The following is a 17,469-nucleotide window of genomic DNA, read 5'->3' on the forward strand; positions in this document are numbered from 1 at the left end:
AATTTCTGTTGTAGTTTATGTATTTATGAAATTTCCTATTCTATATATCTCCTTTAAGTAGAATTGTTTAATACTTGTCTTTCTATGCATGGTTAGCACTTAACATTATGTTTTCAAGTTCATTCATGTTCTGCGTACATCCGAACTTCATTCCTTTTCACAGCTGAATCATACATTACGTGTATATAAAACATATTGTTTATCCATCCACCTATCTAGGGACATTTGGGTTATTTTCACCTTCTAGCTAACATGGATAATGCCATTATGAACACTGGTGTGTGAGAGCCACTGAGCTCAGTGTTCTTGGGTATATGCCTAGAAGTGGATTTGCTGGATTACATGATAATTTTATGCTTAATATTTGAAAAGCTACCATACTGTTTTGCAGGGTGGTTACACAATTTGCATCTTTACCAGAAAACAACAGGATTCCATTTTTCCACATTCCCATGATTATTAATTTTCCACATAGTTTACAATAGCCATGTACCCTGTGGTTTTGATTTGATTTTCCCTAATGACTCGTAATGTTTTCTTGTGTTTATTGGCAGTTGTACATCTTGTCTGGAAAAATTTTTATTCAAGTTCTTTTACAGACTAAGTTGCTTCTTTGATGTTTAGTTGTAGCCATCCTTTATCAAATATAAATCGCAAATATTTTCTCCCATTCTGTATATTATCTTCATTATTTATTTAATTCTATTTTAACAGGTTTACTAAAGTACAATTATAATAAACTGTGCCTACTGTATGTATTTAAAATAAATAATTTTATTTATTTGTGTGGCCCAATAGGGCAGTGTACTGAGCCTTTTCATTGTGGATGGAATGTAGGCAAGTAGAACACAGTTGTGTACTAGTAAAGCCTCTCCGGGGAGCCATGATTAGGCAACAACATATTTGGAAAGAGCTACATGAAAGGTATGCAGTTGACTGTATATCATGAACCTACTCATATTAAGATATTTATCCCTATAAATATGGAGACAGATGCTTTGACTAAGGTGTGCATCCTGGCCCCAGTACAGGCCTTGGGCCTGGTCCTGTGGTACATGGATAGTGTACATCAAAGTGCTAAAGTAGGGAGGAACGCAGCTGGAGAGGTGGCTGCGACCCACTGGCAGGTATACTCCCACCTCCAGACCATCTTTCACCCAAGTACAGACAGGAACAGAGACGGTGAGCTTTGCAACCAGTGTGGGGCTGGTATATTGATTATACTGACACTTTGACAAACAGTCAATGACATAAATACGCCTTAGGAGCTGCTGAATTTTTCCAAGATCTCTCTGGTAAGAGAGTTAATCAAACACCACTAGCAAAGGTCTTGAGAAGTCGATGTAATGTATGGATATCCACACTGGCCTGACAGTGACTAGGATACCCACTTTGTAGGCCCTCCTTTTCATGAGCGTCCCTAAGTATCAGGTAGAAGTTAGTAATGATCACCGGAATACAAACCAGTAATGGAGCAGGGTCACAGGGTTTATTTGAGTTGCCTTTAATGAATAATCAAGTAATTTATACAAAAACAACCTGAGATTAAACGGCGGAAATAAAGGGAGCCAGTTAAGAAAGATATCAGGAAGGAACGATCAACGGAACTGACTCCTGACAGGGTCTACAGGGACCCTTGAAAGGCTGGGGTCACTGGTCATGGATTTCTTCATGTATTTCAGAAGGGAAATTTCATTAGAAGAGCAGGTGCACTAAGATAAATGTTGCCAGGTTCTTGACCCCAGCACCCACATTAACATGGGGTTGACTTGTAGATGAAGCTCCACCCCACCCCCCATGGGATGATTGCCCATGACAGTTCTGGAAAGCACCAACTAGGGTCAAAAATCTCCCGACCTAAAGTGAAGGAGAAGTTGATATCTAATTGGTAAAGAGGGCAGAAAGTGGATCCCTGTCCTCAGACATAAATTTGGAAGTATCATTAAGTTCCTTCCCTGTGTCATTCTCAGCTCAGGGGTGACCTACTGGTGCCCTGTTTAACCCTTACTTTCATTTATAATCAAATTCTCTTGTTTGGCTTTTCATGACTGACTCTAAATTGTCTTTTGCCAGCACACAAAATTGAGGGTTTAGAGTTTTGGCCCCTCATTCAACTGTGACACTAAGCACATGATGTAACATGACACTTTCATTTTTCATGTAACCTCCTTATTAAAATAATTGATATGGACCATACTAGGCAAACCCATCTTGGCCATCTGAATTGGAGTCTTTGGAGATGTGTAAATAAATTTAAGTACTCATAAGGCTGGTATGTCATCCCCTTATGAGCACCTGGAGCCCTGGCCCCGGCCCAAGCTCTGCATGTCTAATCTGTGCATCCCAATGCTATGCTGCCAGAGTGGATCACCAGGCAAAGCTGCTGTTTTATCCACTGTATTTATTAAATCCAGGATAGGGGACAATTCAACTGGGGCTCAAGGGACTTGTTTACCTGGGGATGGGTTAGCAATTTCTTGCAAGAATATAAAAAGCCACCAGCCTTCCTAACTTGATCCCTGTTGGTTCTGTTGGATTCTGGACCTGTGGTCACAGTTTATTCCCTGAGTAGACTAAAAAAAATTTAAAACATCTTGGCCCACTACAGTTGATCTCCTGGTCTGGCATACCGTTCAATTTCAGATTTAGTGATCACTCGCAGACCCTGTCTGTTGGCCAACATTAGCCCCAGTTGCTGCTGCCATGGTGTGTTACAGAGACGATACCACCAGAGCCATCTTTTTAATTTATTCATTTATTTTTGGTACCGGGAATTAAACTCAGGGGCACTCAACCACTGAGCCACATCCCCAGCTCTATTGTGTATTTTATTTAGAGACAGGGTCTCACTGAGTTGCTCAGCACCTTGCCCGTAGCTGAGGCTGGCTTCCAACCCATTGTCCTCCTGCCTCAGTCTCCCAAGGGGCTAGGATTGCAGGTGTGCACCATTGTGCCCAGCCCACCAGTGCCATCTTGCTGGATGGCAGATTTACCTTTGCAAGTCCTTATTCAACATTTACTTTTTCATCCATACTTGTAGTCTTTTGCTGTTCTTGCTTTTTTCTCTGGAACCTGTGCTGTTATCAAGACAAAGGGAGTTTGCTCCCATGATATCATGCACCTCACATCACACATGAACAACTAAATTAAGGCCTTGTCTGTTTCTGTTCCCTCTTTAAGAGAGATGATAAGTCATTTATTTGGTTCCTGGAGCTCCTAGGGGACAAAAAAAACAGGTTGTTACTATCATTTCAATAATTCTTGTTTCATTTTGTGCTTGTGCTTCTACTGCTGTATCAACTCTGCTTAGCAGCTGGCCGGATGGCCTTATAGCATGCTGTTTACACCATGCCGAAACCTCACAAAAGCTCGGGTGGCGTCACAAAAGGGAGGCACATGAGATTGTAAGAGCTGGTCATGAAAGGTGGAACTTGTACCCTTAGCTTGACATGACTGCAGTCATCTTGAGTCCTAACCACCATGATTCCCCAGGATAGCCCCAGTTATTCCTGCATAGGTTCCCAACATAGTGTAAGTGGACAGAACCATTAGAGTGATATCAATAGAGCTTTACAACCAGACCCTTGCTCCAGGAATGTGCCTGACTCTGACAAACCTCCATTTCAGCTAAGGCATTCACTTTTGTCCCAAACCCTATATACACCTCTCCTTCTCACCCAAATTGTAGGAATGCAAGTGATCTTGCTGCCGTCCAGGACCACATTTTTGTCAGAAACTCCCAATAAAATGCACTCTGTGATCCTGGATCAATCTGTGTCTCTTTCTGATTTCGTGCCACCCTGGTGCTCCTTCTCATATACGGGGACAGGGTTGATCTGAAATGATAGTTCAGAAGACAGCAGGAAGCCTCACAATGGGGGTCAGACGTGCTCTATCTTGGACTAAAATTAACAAACTGTTTCCATATAAATTCACACATTTTTTCATCAATGGAGCACATTTTTTTAAAAAATTCATACATAAAGAAATATCTTAAATTTTACAATCTTAAAATATTTGTGTAATTTATGCAAAATTCATCCTCAGATTTGTTTGATTTAATTTTCTTCTGTGTCGTGGCATAGTTTATATTTTAAATGTGATAAATCTACTCTTGTAATGCAAATTTGTTCAGACTCCTGTCACAGGATAAATAAACCCCATGAGTAGTCATCCTCCTTTCATAGCTAAAGCAAAATTTGCTCCCTGATTCTCCTTGTCTATATCTCCCATTTGCATGCCATTTACATGCCTGAGTTTTTTTTCTATTGCTCTCTTAACTTATTGAAGAAGAATACAGAAGATTTCTGATGGTTTGACTTACCATTTTTCAACGTTGAATTGGCCCCAAAGCGTACCCATACAACCATTCTGGGTTGTTGGGTTTTGTTTTTTGCTTGTTTGTTTTTTACATTCAGTATAATATAAATATTCATCCTGCCAAAGTTCAATGGGCGTGAGTTCAGTGGCAGAGGCCTCAGGTGAACCATGCTGCAGTTAAAAGAAAAAGGAAGAGTCTTAGAGTCCAAGCTCTGCAGCTGCCATCATTGACTCACCCTATGGAGACCCCATCGATCCAGAAGGTGTCCCGAGTCAGTTACCAAAGCAGTTTCCAGTTTTCCTCCACAGCAGATGTTTGAGCTAATGAGGCAGATGAAGCTCTGTGCCCAGAAGAGTCACCAAGAAGCTCCCAAACAGTTTACTTCAAAATCCACAACTGGCTTATGCACTGCAAGCAAAAGTAGTGATGCAAATCATGGATCCTGCAATTGCTTTGAAAATTCTGCATCGCAAGGTACATGTCACACCACTGATTCCAGGCAAATCTCAGTCTGAGTCCAGCCCCGGCCCTGGTCCTGACCCTGGGCTGTATCCAGGACCTAGTGTTCTACTCAACCTACAGTATCCTCCAGCTCCTTAGCCTCAATACCTGGTTGGAAGACCCATTAAGGACATTCCTCCTCTGATGCAGACTCCTATCCAGGTGGAATTCCAGCTCCAGGGCCAGTACCAACAGGAGTTCCTGGACCTGGTCCTGGTTCCTTAACTCCTGGAGGAGCAATGCAGGCACAAATTGGAATATCAGGAGTTGGCCCAGTGCCCTTAGAACAGGGACAAGTAGAGATGTCAGATCCTAGAGCTCCTGTGCCTCAGGGACCCGTGACTGGTGGAGGCCTACCTCCTCAAGGACTGTCAGGAGGTGCTCCAAATGGCCCACCTGGAGGGACTCTGCATTTAGTTTCTGGAGAAGTAGAACCTAGGGGTCATCTGAGTCCATCCCATCAGGGTCCCCACATGCACCATGCCTCTGGTCATGACACCTGTGGTCCTTCCTCTCATGATTTGAGAGCAGGGGTTATTATCAGATCCCAGATTACTAATTGGAGAGCCTACAGGACCCATGATAGATGGAAGGGCGCTACCTATGGATGGAGAGGAGGTAGAGGTTCTCAAGGGATGAGGCTTGAACCATGGAAACAGAGGTCTTGGTTACAAGAGTAATGGAGACGAGAGCAGTGGAAAGCTATGCCATGGAAGCCAGAGGGCTGGAGGCAAGAGGATTAGAGCTGAGACGCCCTGGGCCTGATTCAAGAGGCCCCAGGGCTGGTGGAAACCAGGGTCCTGGTCCCATTAATATAGGGATAAGTGGTCCTGAGGGACCTAGACAGGTCCCAAGAATTTCAGGAGTAGGAAATCCTGGAGGTGGCATGCATGGGGGCAGGCGTACAAGTGGGAGGAATGCAGGGGGCAAGCGAGCAAGGTGGAGGCCAGCCAAGAAGTTCTAGTTCTGAGCAGAGCCAGGTAACTCCAGAGGATCAGTACAAAGCATCTTTGATCATGCCGCTTCTTCAGCTGACCGCAGATCACATTGCCATGCTGCCTCCTGAGCAAAGGCAGAGCATCCTGATTCTAAAGGAGCAAATCCAGAAATCCACTGGAGCAAATTGAAAGATGTAAAAAAAATACTTGGCTGTAGTTTCCTAGAGCTCATTCTGTAGCAGAGAAAAGGGGTGCAAGAAGCTGCATCCCTACACTTGAACGATTAGGGTTTCCTCCTAGAACTGAATCACATTTCTTGTTCACTGTTGTTGTTCTTTTTAGTTATACATAATAGTAGAGTATAATTTGACATATTTAATTGAGGGTAGGGGGTAAAGGTAGTGGGTCTCTCCACTTTGTCACTGAAAATATGCAAAAATAACTCTGAAAATGATTATATCAAATAAGATTACAAAAAAGTTGCAGCAATATTATAGTCTCTACAATATGTTAACTACATTTTTACAATATTGAGTAAAACAATGTGAAAACTGCACATAAAGACTAAAAGGAGGGCTGGGGTTGTGGCTCAGTGGTAGAGCACTTGCCTAGCATTTGTGAGGCCCTGGGTTCGATCCTCAGCACCACATAAAAATAAATAAATAAAATAAAGGTATTGTGTTCATCTACAACTAAAAAAATTTTTTTTTAATTAAAAAAAAAGACTAAAAGGTGACCTGTAAATTTTAATGTACTAAGATAGTTTTAAGATTTGGGGTTATATAACACATTTACCTCAAAATTGTAAGAAATATATTTTTGGTAAACCATTCAAAATACAAAATCCTACTTTGGAGGTAATAAAGTTTTGTTCTAAACATTGTTTTAGCTTAGGAATTATTTTGAAATGTTAGAGCTAACAGGATGAGTTTAAATATGTGGTTTTAGAGGGTTTTTTTGTTTTGTTTTGTTTTAAGCTATGTTACTGAAAAATCAAGGAATCCACCTGGTTTAATGTTGCCTCATTTATACTTCTGGTTCCGAGACCGGCAGTACTCTGCTCTGGCCCTGTGGGATGATCTAAAGGGATGATTCTGTGATAAACCCGGTTACTTAAGTCTTCTCTGATGAGACCCCAGTAATTTCTAAGTATCTTCCTATTTATCGTCTTTAAGCCCTAAATCTGAATCTGAGTAATTCTCACATCCTTCCCAAAAATCAGTATCAAAGGACCATTTGGTCTGAATGAGTACGTGCAGCATTGGACTTTATTTCATAAAGACTGGAAGGTTTCTTTCAGTAAAGCTCCCGGTTCCCCGGTAACTAGCTTCCATATATTGATAGTATTCATTTGGTCAATAAGAATCAGGAGTTAAAAAATCTGAGTCTCAACATCAGCATGCCTTTTTTTCTTGTTTCATAATCTGTTTTTTCTATTTCCATTGTATCAGATAATTGAAGAAAACATAGGTAGAGATGTTATAGACTGAATATTTTTGCTCAGTTGACTTCTGACTCACTTTACTTTTGACAATGGTCTTTTAATCCTAACATACTTACCCTTAAAATATACTTAGAATCAATAGTAAGGTGGAACTCAACACGTTTCCTTAATTTACCACAGTTGAAGTAGTAATTAACAGAAGAATAAAAACCCAGATAACCAGGTGATTTTCCTCTGGACAAGGAAAACCAACATCTAGTTACAAAAGGAAAAACATATCTTTTAATACAAGGACAACGTTGAGACTTAGAACTGAAGTTATTTTCCCTTTGCTTTTACATTTTAAATGGGTGATTCATTCTCATTTTACAAAGTTTTCATTCCTATGCTACTGTCTGCTGTTTGCTTTGCTCTTTGCTGTGGTGGTTTATACCGCCAAGTTTCTGGTGTTCTCTGTTTCTCCTGTTTTAGAGGAAATAACTCACCTGTGTATTTGTGAAAGTTCTAGTTAATATTCATTTAGAGTTGATTTGGTTACTTTGAAATTGTAGTTGCTTTATCCTAAAGTTTTCACTGAAGGGCTCAAATTGTAAAAACCATTAAGTGTTATAGTCTTTGTTCTAGTAAAATCTCTGCATTTTTTAATGAAAAATAAATAAAAATATTGTACCATTAAGGCTGGAAAAAAATAAATATATACCTGGATTTATAGAAATTTAGTTATTATTTCCATGGTCAGAATATTTTATTTGCTTAATTATAAACATTGATCTAAAATGATTATTTTCTATATTTAGCTATAAACATTGATCTAAAAATGACTATGCATCTTTTTGTAAGAAAAATAAAAAATCTCTAAGTATTTACACTGGACGGAAGTTAGAATTAACACCCTTCTTCTGACATGCTTTATAAAGACGACTGCTCAGGAGCGTACTCCTCTGCATCAGTGACAGAAGTGAGCTCAGAAGCCAAGTCGTTTCCTCTTCCTTGTTGTGTTTAATCTAAAATATGTTGAGGCTGTGCTGATAAAGTACAGAGTGTGTGATTCCATCTTTTCTGTGAAGAATATTGAGACAATAAATGCTTCACCTGGGAATGCTCACTCCCCAGCCCAGATTGCAGTACCTGCATTGTCTCTTCAGGAAAATAAACTAAGGACCTTACTCAATCTGTAGATTGGAGACACAATTCTCAGGTTGGAGAAAATTTCCTGAAATAATGCTCAGGTTGATTTGGCATTATCTCTTCTCTTTCATCCATTTCTAGTAGGAATCATAAGCTCATTACCTCTATTGCCCCATCCTGAGAGAGACTCTTACTTCTTGTATTATCTTTTAAAAATTTGTTTAATTATTGTTGTTCTTTTTAGTTATACATGACAGTAGAGTACAAATTGACATATTTATACAAACATGGAGCACATCTTACTCTAATTAGGATCCCAGTCTTGTGATTTATACCTGATGTAGAAATTCACCGTGGTGTATTCATATATGAACATAAGAAACTTATGTCAGAATCATTCCACTGTCTTTCCTATTCCTGTCTCCCCTCCCTTCCCTTTCTACCTCTTGGTCTAATCCACTGAACTTCTATCCACCCCCCCCCCACCCTGTGTGTTAGCATCCACATATTGCAGTCATTAGCGTCTTTAAATCTAATCAGATTAGAGAAGCAATTCCAGAAACCCCAGAATCCATTCAAGAAACTCTTCCTTAACATCCTGCTTTTTATAGAACTATTCTTGTTAGCAAAGTAGTAGGTGCTGTACAAAACTGTATAGGCTACACCTTCATGTGACTGTTGGCACAGTGGGTTTTCTTATGCCAGCATTACCACAAACATGACTCGAGGTGCTCTGTGATGTCACTAGGCCATAGGAACCTTTCAGCTTCCTTATAATCATGTGGAGTCTCCTTCACACGTATGGTCTGTGGTTGTCAGATATGTCCTTAGGCTGTGCATGACCAAATATGAATTGGCATAATCAAGGGGTCCCTCACTCCATGCAGAGTGAAGGCCAGTGCACTTCCACATCATCGCACCTCTCTGGGTTATTTCCTGCTTCTCTTTTCATAGGAAATACAGACATGGTAGTCACTGAATTTCTGTACTGCATGCTAGTAATAAAGCAGTTACCATTAACATCTAGTTTACTCATGTTTTCCCTTTTGTAAATAATCATATATACATACATATATATATATATGTTTCATATGTATGACCTTAGTTAATTTTTATTAATTTATTTTTCCAGCTCTACTTCAATTATTTTTATTACTTAAATTTGTTTAAGTAAAAAAATGATTTTTTTTTTATTGTTTAGACTTCCTCATTTATTAACAAGTAACTTTAGGTGTTTAAATAATAGTGCAGTATTATTTAGGTCTGTCTGGTTTTGATTGTTCATATTTATCAACAGGGTTTCCAACCTAACTCATTTTGTACATGAAATCCATTTTCACTAATTTCCCAACTACTTCTAATTTTTCTTTTGATTTCAACTTTAAAACAAGTTGCTTAAAAGGAGATATACATTTTTCTTTCCATTTTGTAATTGTAGGTATTTTTTCTCATTTTTGTCTATTTCTCCATCAGAATCAGAAATTATGACTTGTAAAGAACTCATCAATATATTTCTTGGCGGTCTATTTGAGGTATGATAATTTCTAAAAATGATTTTATTAGTGCACTGTAATTATACATAATAGTGGGATTCATTTTGATATATTCATATATGCATGTAATGCAGTTTTCTCCATTTCAGTCTCCACTACTTCTACATTCCTTGCTTCCTCCCCCTTCCTGTTCTTCTTTCTCTACTTTCTCCATTTATTTATTGTTTTTTTAATTAGTGCTTTGAAAATACGGATCCAGAGCAAAAAAATATGAAACCAGTGAGCTTACAAATGCCACCTTTTAAGAAAATTAACATTTTCAAGGTTTTATTTAGCTGAATACCCTATACACAAAGGGCAGTAGGAATCATGATAGAGACAAAAAACCAAATTAGGCAAATCTTTAAATAATCCTCATGTAACATAATATTTTCCACTAGGGACTTTAGAGCCCATGAAAATATGACACAGGAAAATATGGCATTTGTCCTATAAGCTCCCAGGAGAAAATTCCAGCATAGCAATAAATGCACCGTAGGTTCATATAGCATGCACTCCATCAGAAATCTCTCTAGCAGGGCTGCTGCTTTCCTCCTGTGTCCTCACCCAGGAAAGAGTTTTTCATATAACCATGACCTTGAGGTGATTCCCTTAGTTCTGTTGGTGTAACTCCTCTATAGAAAATCTCGCAAGTCTTTGGTACTAGTGTTCTCTTTGGAACACACAGGCATAAATGCCTCTTGTTCTTGACTTAGTTGTATATTGGATATACTTGGGAAGATTCAATGGTCCTCACCTGCTGCAGACAGTCTGATTTAATTGGTCCAGAATAGATGCACACCAGGTCTTTAAAAGCTACCAGGTGATTCAAACCAACTGATCCCTACTACAGTGTGAATTTATACTATAGTCTTGAGAAGAGAAAGGCACAAACTGTCTATAAGTAGGTTAAATTTACTCCCCAACTAATTACATAGTCATTTATGGCAAGGGCTAATACACAAGTCTCACTGTGGGTTCCAACCTATCTTGTATCCTGGCTCCCTTGGCCCAGATCTACTGCCCATACTCATGCACCTGAATTCCTCAACCTGAGATCCGGAGATCAGCCCCTTGATGGAGTCCTCAGCCAGTTCATCTGCACTGACCTGGAGGGATGACTCACTGATTCAGTGAACCAGGCAGAATCACTAAAGTATGGTGGAAACCGTGTTCAGATGCCGCACCATATTGTGCTCCCTGTGAGTAAGAGCACAGATGCTTCTTAAGGTATGTACAGGGTCAGGGTACCACCAGATTCACCTGTGATATGCCATGCTCATGCTTAAAAAAAACTACTCTTTCTATGCCAGAGAAAATGAACCAATCAAACACACAAATAGAATTTTCCAAGCTAATTTCAGATAGGAATACAATGGCTATATGCAGGACCGGTAGTCAGTGACGGGTATGATCCAGTTGCAGTGGTATCAACCTAAGACAGGAGGCTGACGCCTAAAGGTCAGTTTTCCAATGACGGGTAAGAGCCATATGTTGAACTGGACAACCTACCAGGCACGGTCCTTAAGCCACATTACTTGTTGTTTAATTAATCAGAAGGGGGGAGATGCTGGGAGCCATCAGCCAAGTAGGTATGACAATTTTCTTGCCAGCGTACCCCCATGTTTCTTTAGTGGAAGGACTCGTGGAAATAGGACATTTTGCAGCGACATTGCATGTAAGGTGACCTTGCTCAAGGACCAGGGCGCATCCGTGTTTAGGGTCTTCCCGGTTTAGCATAATACAAGATTAGGGTGTTCCCCATTTAGAATAGGGCGTATCCTGCTGCCTGAGTTCCTCTTGAGTTCTTAGGGTCAGACAATATATTTGGGAGACAGAAGCCCAGTAGGTGTGGATTTGGGCAGAGAACGTGGATTTCCCCAGAACGTGTTTGTAGAAGGCCGGTGTGAGTTCGGGAATAAAGAATTGCTGTTTGAATCCACAAAGCTGTGAGTGGCTCGTGATTTGTGCCCAGCCAGACTGCGGCATCTGGTGGCTCGTACGCGGAACGCCTGAAGCTTGGGGGTAAGTGAAATTGCTCACCCCTGAGGGAAGGCAAGAGAATGGGTGACCATTTCAAAAAACTATGTGTTCTTCTTTTGATTTATTTTGTTTTTATTTCAAGTTGCCTGTTCTTAGAACTTTCTCAGGCAAACTGGGGAAAATGGTTGACTCAAGGTTTGAAGTTGTTTGCCTCCGAGGAAGAGAAATTGCTAGAGGAAGGAGGCACCCCAGTAAGACCAAGAACAGTTAGGACATATGTTGATACAATACAAAAATGTAGCCCATGGCTTTCTAAAAACGAGTTATTAAATATATCAATGGGACCATCATGGTATCCTGTAGAAGGATTTTTCTGCAACAAGAAAGAGATGGATAGTTCTGTTTACTACAATTGTCTAAGATCTTGGTTTTTACAGACATCTGATTAATTTAATCAACCACTAAATATAAAATCAAGTACTCTTTACTTATTAAGTTCCATAAGGTAATATATTTAAACATTATGTGTGTTTTCATAAATTGGTAAATGGAAAAAAATGTTTAATATTGCTTTGGTCTGTGTCTTTGCTGAAACAAGGTTACTAAGTGTTAAGATTCTATCATGTGTAATTTATATACAAAGAGTATAAGAAGTTTCAGTTGGGTTTCAATTACAGTATTATAGTACTATAAAAAACATGAAAGTATTTCATCTTATTAAAGTGGAGTGATTTGTCTAAATCAGAAATTTTATAAGAGTTGTTTCAGAATGTGAATTTATAAAAAGGGTTAATGGCTAGAAAAGAGATATAAATAGATTCAAGATGTGAAAATATATTTTAATATAAAAGGTTAAAGTAAAAAAAAGTGTTTCTAGATGAGATAATCTCTGTGTGGTAAAGTAAAACAGTTGTAAAATGCCATTTAAAAAGATTTTGAGGAAACTAGACTTACTTTAAAAGCTTGAGAAAGGAAGAAAGAAGAAAAAGATATTTGTACATGGCAGATTGAGACAAAGCTTCTTAATGGAGTAAAAAAGGCCTTTGGTTGAAGGGCAGCCATGTAAACTAACATTAAGCGATTTAAACAGAATCTAAGCCTCATTTAAAAGAGTGAAGCTGTAGGTGGTGAAAAAGTACATTTAAAAGTACAGTATAGATGATAATTGTAAGACTTTAAAAGGTTAAATTAAAGGTGGTTAAGATGCCTTCATGAAGGAGGAAAGATTGTGTCATTCGAAGCCTAGTTAATCTTAAAAGCATTACTTAAAAAAATAAATAAATAAAAACAATGAAAATGGGAAGATAATAGGATAAAAGATATTTAGATAAAGAAGATTAAAAATTTGAAGTGAAAAACTTTAAAGACAGAAGTATAGAAAGTTAAAAAGAAAAAAAGATAGAAAATATGTAAAAAAAAAAAGATGTAGGAAGACAAGAATTTGAAACCCACAAAATAAGAAACAACAACAACAACAAAAAAAAAAAAAAACTAGGAGAAAAAAAAAGCAACTAAGGGTGAATGTACAAACCTTAGAAAAAAAACCTAGAAGATAGAAATAAGATAAAAAATGGTTGAAATTGTAAAGTAAAGGTATTTCAGATAGAAAATGCAAAAAGCTAAGACAACTATTAGATACAGACATACTTATTAAAGCAAAAAGAGGGAATTGGAAAGGGGTATATATCCCCCAAAGATAAACTTAAAATAACGCTTTTTACTCTAAACTTTTTAAATTTGGATTCATCAGGACTTAGTGCTGCGGAAAGGCATATGTGTCCAAAGACATATGTATCCAAAAAATGTACATAAGCCTAAGGTACTTTGGAAGGATATTCTAACAGGACAATGGAAAGGTCCTGACCCAGTGATTGTCTGGAGTCGGGGCTCTGTTTGTTTGTTTCCACAGGGAGAACATCAACCGATTTGGATTCCAGAGAGACTAACTAAAACGATTTCTACAGATCGAAAAGAAGATGATTTGACTCAAATCCATAACAGCTGATATCCAGAACTCCAGCTTGGCCATTCTTACATCTGCGACAGTGATTAACCAGGATGCTTTTTTCAATATCTATTTTATTATTGCATTTTTCCACATCATAAGGTTCTATTTTTATTTTTGAGCTCATACAAACCTAGGTTAATGTTTTTCTGATCAGTTTTATTTTTTGACTGGAGTTTTTAAACATTGCAATGGAGATTTCACCTAGGTAAAGCTACAAGGCCTTTATTATTGTCTTATGTGTTGTACTCTTGTGTTTTGTGTTGTATGTCTGTGTGTGCGTATGTCCATATTTCATATATGAGGAGCGCTCATGAAAAATGGATCCAAATTATTATTTTTTTTATTCACGTGATTTAAATGGCTTAATTTAAATTAGGTAAACAACTGTTAAGGATTATTTTTAAAGGTGGTTAACAGATCTGTTTGTTTACTAATTTAAATCAGGTAAACAGCTGTTAAGGATTGTTTTTAAAGAAAGTTAACAGATCTGTTTGTTTACTTTCACCTTTCCTTTTCATTATATTTAATAATTCTTTTCAGGATAATGTCTCTTTAGCATCATTGCCAGAATTCCTATCTTCATCCCAGTGCCAGTGAAGACAAACTACAGCTTCTATGATAGCTATCACAGTAAACTGTATAAACTGATGCATCAATGAATATAACTCAACAAGTAATGCTCAATCAAGGAGTCAACTTACTTTGGGAGGAAACGGACTTTGGGAGGAGACAGACATATTGATAAATTCCTCCACTTTGAACTGCTTGCAGAACTTGCCTGGACTATGTAACTATTGTTTGGTGCAGCGAATTGTGATAATGCTGGCATATCTTTGCTGATGGTGTCACCAGTGATGCAATTTTTCCAAAGGAGCCGTCAATTGGCTTGGTGTCCTGGCATTTCTGTATCCTCCTCCCTTCTGCTAGTGATGGTCTAAAATTTGGGGGCCAGTGGCTATATGCTGGACCGGTAGTCAGTGATGGGTATGATCCAATTGCAGTGGTATCAACCTAAGACAGGAGGCTGACGCCTAAAGGTCAGTTTTCCGATGAAGGGTAAGAACCATATGTTGAATTGGGCAACTTACCAGGCACAGTCCTTAAGCCACATTAACCTCACTCCCCCACTGGCACCAAGGCCAAATTTGGGGGCCAACAGAGGTGAGGCAAAGAACCTCACCCCCCCACTGGTGCATAGACCTATCCACAAGTATGGCTGTATGCTGGACCGGTAGTCAGTGACGGGTATGATCCAGTTGCAGTGGTATCAACCTAAGACAGGAGGCTGACGCCTAAAGGTCAGTTTTCCGATGATGGGTAAGAGCCATATGTTGAACTGGACAACCTACCAGGCACGGTCCTTAAGCCACATTACTTGTTGTTTAATTAATCAGAAGGGGGGAGATGCTGGGAGCCATCAGCCAAGTAGGTATGACAATTTCCTTGCCAGCGTACCCCCATGTTTCTTAGTGGAAGGACTCGTGGAAATAGGACATTTTGCAGCGACATTGCATGTAAGGTTACCTTGCTCAAGGACCAGGGCGCATCCGTGTTTAGGGTCTTCCCGGTTTAGCATAATCCGAGTTTAGGGCGTTCCCCATTTAGAATAGGGTGTATCCTGCTGCCTGAGTTCCCCTTGAGTTCTCACGGGATTCAGAATATATTTGGGAGACAGAAGCCCAGTAGGTGTGGATTTGGGCAGAGAACGTGGATTTCCCCAGAACGTGTTTGTAGAAGGCCGGTGTGAGATCGGGAATAAAGAATTGCTGTTTGAATCTACAAAGCTGTGAGTGGCTCGTGATTTGTGCCCAGCCAGACTGCGGCAATTTAGACCACACCCGCCATGACTAAAATTGGATAAATCTCCCTAACTCTGTCCCCACACTCTTCCGTTTGCTGTGTTGTGGCTTTTCACAGCCTAAGCTTGTTTACTGGTGTATGTGGTCACTAGTGTGTGTGAACCCAGCGCAAGCTCCTTGAGAACCACAGATTTCCCTCAGTTAGCCTTGTGCCTCATCTCACTCTTCTGTCTTCTCTTAGTAGTTGCTGCTCCTGTTGTCAGAATAAATGATTACCGAACTGAGTTACAGTGATTTAAACTCAGTGATAAAGGTAATATAAGGTAGAAGAGAGAGGATGAAAGGAAAGAGACAAGGATCTAATGTCCTGACCTTTAAAGTCTGGACCTTGTATAGGGGGGTCTCTAAGACCACCCCCAATCTGAAGACTTACCAGGAAGACTCAGAGAACATAGTATATAGTTTTACTCATAGCTATAATTTATTACAGCAAGAGATACAAAGCAAAATCAGCAAGGAAGAGACATACTGGTAAAGTCCGCAAGAAATGGGCACAGGCTTCTGAGATTCTTCTCCCAGTGGAGTCACGCAAGGCACGCTTTACTCCCCCAGCACCGTGGAATATTGCCAACCAGGGAATCTGACCTGAGTCTAGCAGTCCAAGATTTTTATGGGGCACATGTCATGTAGGCATCCTCAGTCTAGCACGTATTCCAGTTGCAGACTCTCAGAAGGAAAGCAGGCATTCAGCAAAACCCTACTCTGTAAATACTTTAGGCAGAGCAAGCCACTATCATTATCATCAGAGTTGTGGGTATTTTTCCTCAAATCCAAGTTCTTGGATGCTAGGCAAGAGCCAAGTTTGTAAGCATGCCATTCATTCTAAGGGTGCCAAGGAGTCTCTCTATGATAACTCTTGCCCAAACAGACCTCCATCACTTTCGTGTTTATAGAATCTTGCACATTCCCTCACATCCCAGCCAATTTTGAAATAGTTTCTTACTCTGTGTGGTATGCTGGGGACACCACACAGAGTAAGAATGTAAACAAACAAAAAATTCCAGTTATCAAAGAACTTGCTGTCTGTCCAGCAGAAGAAAATGACAAAGAAAGGAATAAATAAAATACGGTGTGGTAAGTACTAAATACTTTTAATATGTCTGAGAATATACACTTGAAGCAGGATTGTAGTTCCTGATATTTATCATGTTTACAGAATAAAATCTACACACAGCATGGCAGTGTTTGTTAATTGGCTTACAAATATGTTTGATAGTTGTAGAGGAAAAAAGAGAAAGCTCTTTGAAAGCTCATACATCCCATCAGGGTGCTGTGGTTCAAACCTGTTCCAAGTTCCCAGAACTTGGGAAGCTGAGGCTCTTAAAATTTAAAAAAAAAAAAAGAAAAAGGGCTGGGGATGTAATTAGTGATCCATTGCTCCTGGGTTAATAACAACAGACAGTCCAAGGAAAACTGATTAAGATCTTAACAAATTTTACTATCAGGCAAGTTATAAATATTTTCTAATTCAATACAATTTATCAGTTTGGATGTTTCTGAAGAATCAACATGATTTTTTTGTAATATGTTTCCAATTCCCTTGTATTTATACAGCAGTAGCATCACCTTAATGCAAGTTGTAAATGCATAAATGACATCATATGCCAAGAAATAAATAATGATCACTGCCTCTAATTACTGTGATGAAGTCATCTTTTAAAGTACTTTAAGAAAAATGGGCTGGGGCAATTTTAGGCTTCATTCCAGGGAATCATAACCCATATCAATGTCTCTCCTATCTTTTGATGGACACTT

General features: G+C 39.1%; 1 pseudogene; it reads left to right on the forward strand.

The window, feature by feature from the left end:
• Window positions 1-983: 983 nt before the first annotated feature.
• Window positions 984-5,949, forward strand: LOC143382728 (cleavage stimulation factor subunit 2 tau variant-like; annotated as a pseudogene).
• The last annotated feature ends 11,520 nt before the right edge of the window (window positions 5,950-17,469 follow it).

Source organism: Callospermophilus lateralis, chromosome 17 (genome assembly GCF_048772815.1).
Source record: "Callospermophilus lateralis isolate mCalLat2 chromosome 17, mCalLat2.hap1, whole genome shotgun sequence".
In the NCBI taxonomy this organism is placed as follows: Eukaryota; Metazoa; Chordata; class Mammalia; order Rodentia; family Sciuridae; genus Callospermophilus; species Callospermophilus lateralis.